We start from the raw sequence: 8046 nt of genomic DNA, 5'->3' as shown, positions 1-8046 counted from the left end.
CTGATTTAAATGCCCTGTTTTTAATTTAATGCAGATCTTAGTCTGGTTTCTCTTTCTACCTTCTTCTGTTTTATGCATCTTCAATGATTTTTTACCTTCCTTCTACAGACTATTTTCACACTTCCTAGGCTACATCAAAAGTCTCCTGGCTGTCATTTATATCTCAGGTGTTAGAGTCATAGAACCATAGGGTTATACAGCACAGAAAAAGGCCCTTCAGCCCATGATGTCCATGCCGGCCATCAAGCACCTATCTATTCTGGCGTCTGCACGAGTGCAGTTAAGCATGAAAATCCAGAAGTTGCTGTCAGTGAATCTACACTCCCCCATGGGGTTTCGGTTGCTGGCTAGAGAGCTGGCAGGACACCTCTGTCGCTTCTGACATTTCACACTCTATCTAATGTACTATCTACACGGCAATGTCTCAACCAGGGAAGAACAAGAGTGAGCCCAGGGAAGAATGAGCTTTTCTGTTGGAATGGGCTTCACTTAAGCTGGGCTGGGACCAATGTCCTGGCCAATCGTATAATTAGGGCAGTGGCAGGGCTTTAAACTAACAAAGAGGGGGAGGGTTCGGGTGAAGGAAGATTTACAAATCCTAAGAGAAAGTTTGAGGCTACGGAACAGTATAGTGATGTGGGTAAAGATATGCAGAATGAGACAGGAAGGGACAGAGAGTTTAACATATATTGTATATCGGCAAATAAGGTCGTTTCAGCAAATAGAAGTAAAAAATTAAATTAAAGATTCTTTATCTGAATGCACAAAGTATCTGCAATAAGATGGATGAACTAGTGGCACAAATAGAGGCACTGTAACTTATTTTGATTTAATGGCCATTACAGAAACATAGTTACAATGTGATCAAGACTGGTAAATAAATATTCCAGGGTACACAATATTTCAGAAAGACAGACAGAATGGCAAAGGAGGAGAGGTAGCTCTGATAGTAAAGGTTGGCATAAGGACATTAGCGAGAAAGGATCTGACCTCAGAAGATCATGAAGTAGAATCAGTATGGGTGGAAATGAGGAATAGCAAGAGTCAAAAAACACTGGTGGGAGTAGTTTATGGGCCCCCTAATAGTAGTTATATCATTGAACAGAGCATTAAACAAGAAATTATTGGAGCTTGTAGCAAAGGCAATGTAATATTTGTGGGGGACCTTAATTTTCATATAAACTGGGACAATCGAATTGACAAAGGTGGTCTAGAAGATGAATTTATAGAACATTTTTGTGACAGTTTCTTGGAGCAAAACATTGTGGAATAGACTAGGGATAAAGCTATCTTAGATCAGTATTGTGCAATGAAGCAGGGTTAATTAGGAATGTTATAGTAAAAGAGCCACTGGGAAATAGTGATCATAATACCATTGAATTCCATGTTAAGTTTGAAAGTGACATACTCCGATCACAAACAAGAATCTTAAACTTAAACAAAGCGAATTACATAGGTATGAGGGGAGAACTGGATAAGATTAATTGGGTAAATAGACCAAAAATTTTGGCAGTGAATGAACAGTGAGAGACATTTAAGGAAACAATTCAAAATGTTCAACAAAAGTACATTCCATTGAAAAACAAAAAATCAGCAAGAAATATCATCCTTGACTCTTGCAGGAAGTTAAGGATAGTATTAGATTGAAAGAAGAGGCTTACAATCTTGCAAAAAACATTAGCAAGCCTGAGGATTGGGAGTGTCTTAGGAGCCAGCAAAGGGCCACCAATAAGTTGATTAAAAGGGGAAAAATAGAATATGAGAGTAAACTAGCCAGGAGTATATGAACAGATTGTAAGAGCTTTGAATGTCTATAAAAAGGAAAAGAATAGCTAAAGTAAATGTTGGTTCCTTAGAAGCAGAGACAGGAGAAATTATCATGGGGAATGAAGAAATGACAGAGGCATTGAACAAATATTTTGTGTCTGTCTTCATAGTAGAAGACAGAAGTTTCATACCAGAAATTGACAATAACATAGAGGCTAAGAAGAGTGAGGAAATGAAGGAAATTGATATCAGCAGAGAAAAGGTATTGGAGAAATTTAAGGGACTAAAATCTGACAAAATCCTGGGACCTGATGGCCTAAACCCTAGGGCTCTAAAAGAGATAGCGGATGTGCTGGCTATGATTTTCCAATGTTCCTTAAATATGGCAACAGTAACATGGCAAATGTTACACTGCTTTTCAAGAAAGGAAAGAGAGAGAAAACAATTAACTACAGGCCAGTTAGCCTAACAGCAATTGTTGAGAAAATGCTGGAATCTATCATTGATGAAGTCTTAACAATGCACTTAGGAAATCTTTGTATGATTAGAACAAGTCAACATAATTTTACTAAAGGGAAATCACGGCCAGAATTTTTACCTTATTGGGCGGGCACACGCCCTACCTGAATGAGAGTAAAATGATGCATGATGACGTCCGGCGAGCGTTACTACGTTATCACGTTATTACGCACTCGTGCAATATTTCGGTCGTCAGGCACGCGTGGGAATCAGCAGCTCACCTGCCGACAATTAAAAGGCCGTTAACAATATAATTGAATTTAAGTTTCCACTGCCCATCCAACTTTACGGTTGGCGGGCAGGTGAAAAGACCAAGCAGCCTTTGAGAAACCTCATCCACGGGGAGGATGAGGTTTTGAGCCATCATAAAAAAAATGTTCATACGAATTTCTAAATTGTTCCTGCTCAAATGACAGAGTCACATGAGGGGACATGTTTTTTAACACCTTAAAATTCTTTTTTTTTTATATCTTCATCTCCCTGACGCAGCTCTGTGCCTCAGGGAGCTTTCCCAGCGTGAACCCGTGCACAAGCGCGAACTTGTACTCTCAACCTCCTCCCACCCCCACAGGCAGCGCTGAGCAATGAAGCACGCGTTTCACACTGGGCGGGTCTTAATTGGCCCACCAGCGTGAAATCGCAGTCCGGCCCTGCTCGCAGGCAGCAGTTGACTTCCCAACCGTTCCCGCTCGCCCCCGCCGAGCCCACCCAACGAAGGCAAAATTCTGCCCCATGTTTGACAAATTGATTAGAGTTTATTGAGGATGTAACTAGTGGGGTGGATAAAGGGGAACCAGTGGATGCAGTGTACCTGAATTTCTGAACAGCATTCGATAAGGTGCCACTCAAGAAGTTAATAGACAAGGTAAGGGCTCATGGAGTTGGGGGTAATATATTAGCATGAATGGAGGATTGGTTAATGGATAGGAAGCAGAGAAAGGGCATAAATGGGGCATTTTCAAGTTGGCAGGCAGTGAGTGGTGGAGTGCTGCAAGGATCAGTGCTGACCTCAGTTGTCTGCAATCTATATTAATGACTTAGATGAAGAGACAGAGAATAATGTATCAAAGTTTGCTGTGGGGAGGACATAGAGAGGCTGCAAAAAGATATAGACAGGCTAAGTGAGTGGGCAACATGATGACTAACTCACCAAAGCCTGTCCACCATCTACAAGGCACAAGTAAGGAGTGTGATGAAATACTCACCACTTGCCTGGATGATGCCCACAACACTCAGGAAGTTTGACACCATCCAGGATAAAGCAGCCTAGTTGATTGGCATTACATCCACAAACATTCACTCCCTTCACAACTGACGCACAGTGGCAGCAGTGTGTACCATCTTCAAGATGTACTGCAGGAATTCACCAAGGCTCCTTAGACAGCAACTTCCAAACCCACAATCACTACCATCTAGAAGGACAAGGTATTATGACACAGTTGATGGTAAAGTCTGGCTTGTTCAATTCCTGGAGGGAAACTTGAAGCAACTGTTATAACCCACTTTTGCAATTTGTATGTTTCGAGATGCAGGCTTTGAATTCAGTAGTGATAAGGCCACCGAGTCTCAAGAGGTTTTTTTATAAAACTAAATTAAACATTTATTAATACAAGAAAGATTGTAAGCACATACCTATATCTACAAAATTACTACCATAATAACTACAAAAACCCCTTAATTAATTTGACTCTCAGTTAGACCGCTGCTGTTCCTGCTCAAATGACAGAGTCACATGAGGGGACTGGTAAGGCAACAGTAAAACACATAGATTTAAACAGACTGTGTGTATGTGTGTGTGTCTTAATTGGATTTAAGCCAGCTTGTCTGGAGGCTTTGATGTATAGAAGAGAAGTAGCCTTGAAATAGTAACTAGATTTACACAGACATCTGGCAAAGCATATGCTGGACAGTCACATTCAACATTAATTTCTTTCAGCTCTGGGTCCTTGCAGACAGACTAGAGGCTTACAGGCTGGAGGCTTTAGATCTTAAAATCCTTCCTCCTTTTACCAACAGCCTTCTCTTCCTTTATACATAATTTCCTTTTGGATTGCAAATTCTCATTGTCACTAGGTTTTTTAACTTTAAATCTTCTAACAATAAGGTCCTTTCATAATACCCACTTTACCAGTCAGCTTTCTAAAAAATAAACAAATTGTTTCTGAGCTTCACCTGGTTAGGTGTAACATTTCACCCGCTCTTTTGAGTGGTCTATTTAAAAATGCAAATTGCCCCCTTTATACCTCACCTTCTATTTTCCTATGTGTACCTAATTACCATTTCAAACCTACTTCTATACATCAAAGCCTCTAGACCAAATGGCTTAAATCCAATTAAGACACACACACATATGCATACAGGCCAGGATTTTACTTATGGTGGGTGGGCAGGGCGGGAGCGGACGCGGGTGGGCGCGGAGCTGATCGCCACCCACAATTGGCTGCGCGCCGCCATTTTATGGGGGTGGGCCAATTAAGGCCCGCCCAGCGTCATGCGCGGCCGGTAGTGGTCAGTGCTACCTGTGCGGGTGGAGGGTGGTGGGAGAGTCAGGACCTGCGCTCTTTTGCACATGTGCATGAAAGAGCGCAGCAATCTCCCTGAGGCACGGAGCTGAATAGACAATAAAAAACTTCAATAAATGATGTAAAAGTTTGTTCAAACATGTCCCTCATGTGACAGTGTCACAAGAGCTGGGACATGTTTGTAAAGGTGGGGAAATCTATTTAATTGCTTTATAAAAGCTTCAGGAAACCTCACCGCCTGTGGATGAGGTTTCCTGAAAAACGTGAAGGCTGCTTGGGCTTTTTGGCTGCCTGCCAGCCTTAAGGTTAGATGGGCAGCGTTCGTAAGTAGTTTAATTACTTTCTTAATGGCCTTAATAGGCTGTTGACATTTCAGCGGGTGCGCACCCGCTGAACAAAATATCGAGATGATGTGCAATGACGTTGGGATGCACGCTCGACATCATTGTACGTCATTTTACGCATTGGCGTGTCGGGCCTGCCCACACACCAACCGGAAGATTCAGCCCATAGACACAGACACCACTAAACTCTATTTTAAAATAATTTCCAATAACATTATAGAGATTATTATACCTTCTTGACAGAAGGGCAGCAGATAGATGGGAACACCACCACCTGGAAGTTCCCCTCCAAGTCACTCACCATCCTGACTTGGAAATATATCGCTGTTCCTTCACTGCCACTGGGTCAAAATCCTGAAACTCCCTTTCTAACAGCACTGTGGGTGTACAAGCAGTTCAAGAAGGCAGCTCACCTTCTCAAGGGCAACTAGGGATGGGCAATAAATTCTGGCCCAGCCAGCAAAGGCCACATCCCGTGAATGAATTTTTAAAAAGTATAATGTTGGCAAGTGTGATGTTATTCACTTTGGTCATAAGAATAAAAAGCAGAATATTTTTTAAAAGGTGAGAAACTTGTAAATGTTGATGTTCAAAGAGTCTTGGAAATACTCGTAGAAGGAATGCAGAAGGTTAGTGTGCAAGTATAGCAAACAATTAGGAAGGCAAATGGCATGTTGGCATTTATTGCAATGGAATTGGAGTACAGGAATAAATAAGTCCTGCTAAATTATACAGGGTTTTAATGAGATCACATCTGGAGTACTATGTGCAGTTTTGGTCCCCACATTTAAGAATAGAAACACTTGCATTGGAGGTGGTACAGCGAAGGTTCACTAAGTTGGTCCCCGGGATGAGGGGGTTGTCCTCTGATGAGATGCTGAGTAAATTGAGCCTATACTCTCTGGCGTTTAGAAGAACAAGAGGTGATCTTATTAAAATACACAATATTCTGAAGGGGCTTGATAGGGTGGAGGCTGAGAGATTGTTTCCACTGGTCAAGGAATCTAAACCATGGGGGCACAGCGTCAGGATAAGGGGACAATCACTTAGGACTGAGATGAGGAGAAATTACTTCACCCAAAGGGTTGTGAATCTTTGGAATTCTTTACCTTGGGGGCTCTATTGTTGAATACAGTGAAGGCTGAGATAGACAGGTTTTTGATCTCTCAGGGAATCAAGGGATATGGCAAGCGGGCAGGAAAGTGGATTGGAACCCAAGATCGGCCATGATCATATTGAATGGTGGAGCTGGCTTGCAGGCCAAGTGATCTACTCCTGCTCCTATTTATTGTGTTCTTATGACCAATCAGAGCCAACTTGCCAACCAACCAGCATTCCTTTTCTCATGCAGTATAAATTGTTATTCCCTTTGAAATTTGGCATTCTTGCATCTGTCCTGATGAGTGCAAGATGAAAAGCTTCGACAGCATGTCTCTTCTTTCAGCAAAATTGTTCATCAAATATTTGTTGCGTTACACATTGCCCTCTAACTCTGTGTAAGTGGATAGGTTTGGAATGAGTTAAAATCTTACCCAATTTGCCACATTTGTACAGAAAAAGTTTATTGAGTCCTATACTTTTGGATGATGTCTAATCATCACAGCAGGAAAATGAGAAAGTGCTTCCCTTTTTACAGGAAAGACACTACAAGCATTGTGGCAAAGTCAGAGGGAAGCTTTCCAAATGTAGTGAGTGACAATCCAACAAGTATGAAATATTTGGGTTAATTTGCTGGTAATTTCCATTTCAACTTTGCAACATGGCATCCTCTATAGCTGCCTTATAGTAAATAGTCAGCACTGTTCATTGTTGCAGTTTGTATTGTATGAAAACTAGAGATATATGAATAGAAATTATATGTAGATAGATAAAGAATTCAGTCAAAAGCAGAGTATCATACATCAGATCATCATAGAGGCACACAATACATATTCGTTTTTAGCTGATGAGTTTTTCAATGATCTCATTTAATTTCCTTGTGAAGAATGCAGACACTTAACAGATTTCACACAAGGAGGCGGGTTACGTAACTTCCTGAATTATTTGGATAATGTTCACTTTCACCGTATGAGGAGATGCAAAGTGCCTCTATCTTTTTTTGCTTGACTAACCTTTGAATCGGGATGTCAACTCATTGTCAGTGGCAGGTTTATGTGTAATTAAAGAGCGTAGTTTGACAAGAAAATTATGCGGTTTGTAGCCGTTTCACATTGCTCAGAGTTGACATTTGATGATTACTTCAGTGAGATGTGAAGCCATGGTTAAAAAGTTGTCAGCCTGGGCTTCTTGGGCACTTTATAAACTTCCTTCAGAACGTTTCTAACATGATGAGAAAACAAACATTGTCACCATGCGTGAAACATATTAAAAGTCTACTGGATGACAAGTGGAGCACTGCTAACGTGTTTAACTAAGCATGTCTCATGATAGAGTGTGATTCACAACTCATAATATAGTACAGGTCTTGCTAACTGCTTGTCAAGTTTTTACAGCACTAGTATAATGTTACTGCAGTGTCAGATTCTAGTTGTTTGAATTCATAGAAGACATTTTTTTACAAGACCCAGAGAGAAGATAGAATGAACTTATATTTTGCACAGTCTTAGAATCACCCTGCAGTCACGGCTGAGGCACCCTCCAATTTTCCAGCATCTGCTGTTACCTTTGCTAAACCTATTAATATTCGAACTATCTTAAAATACTTCTCATTTTGATAGCTCAAGTCTTCACCTGATAATTCCACTTCCTTAGTACAAGCAATCATCTGGGGAAGTTCACGTGCATTTAATACTGTAACTGATTATAAAGCCATAAAAGATGAAAGGGAAGAATCCTGGTGCCAAAGCAGAAGCTGCTCTGCCATCAATTTGCCTTCAGGGTATGTTCCCCCATGC

The sequence above is a fragment of the Cetorhinus maximus genome, chromosome 7 (genome assembly GCF_964194155.1).
Source record: "Cetorhinus maximus chromosome 7, sCetMax3.hap1.1, whole genome shotgun sequence".
Classification (NCBI taxonomy): Eukaryota; Metazoa; Chordata; class Chondrichthyes; order Lamniformes; family Cetorhinidae; genus Cetorhinus; species Cetorhinus maximus.
The sequence above is the reverse complement of the archived record's forward strand: the minus strand, read 5'-3'. Positions refer to the sequence as shown.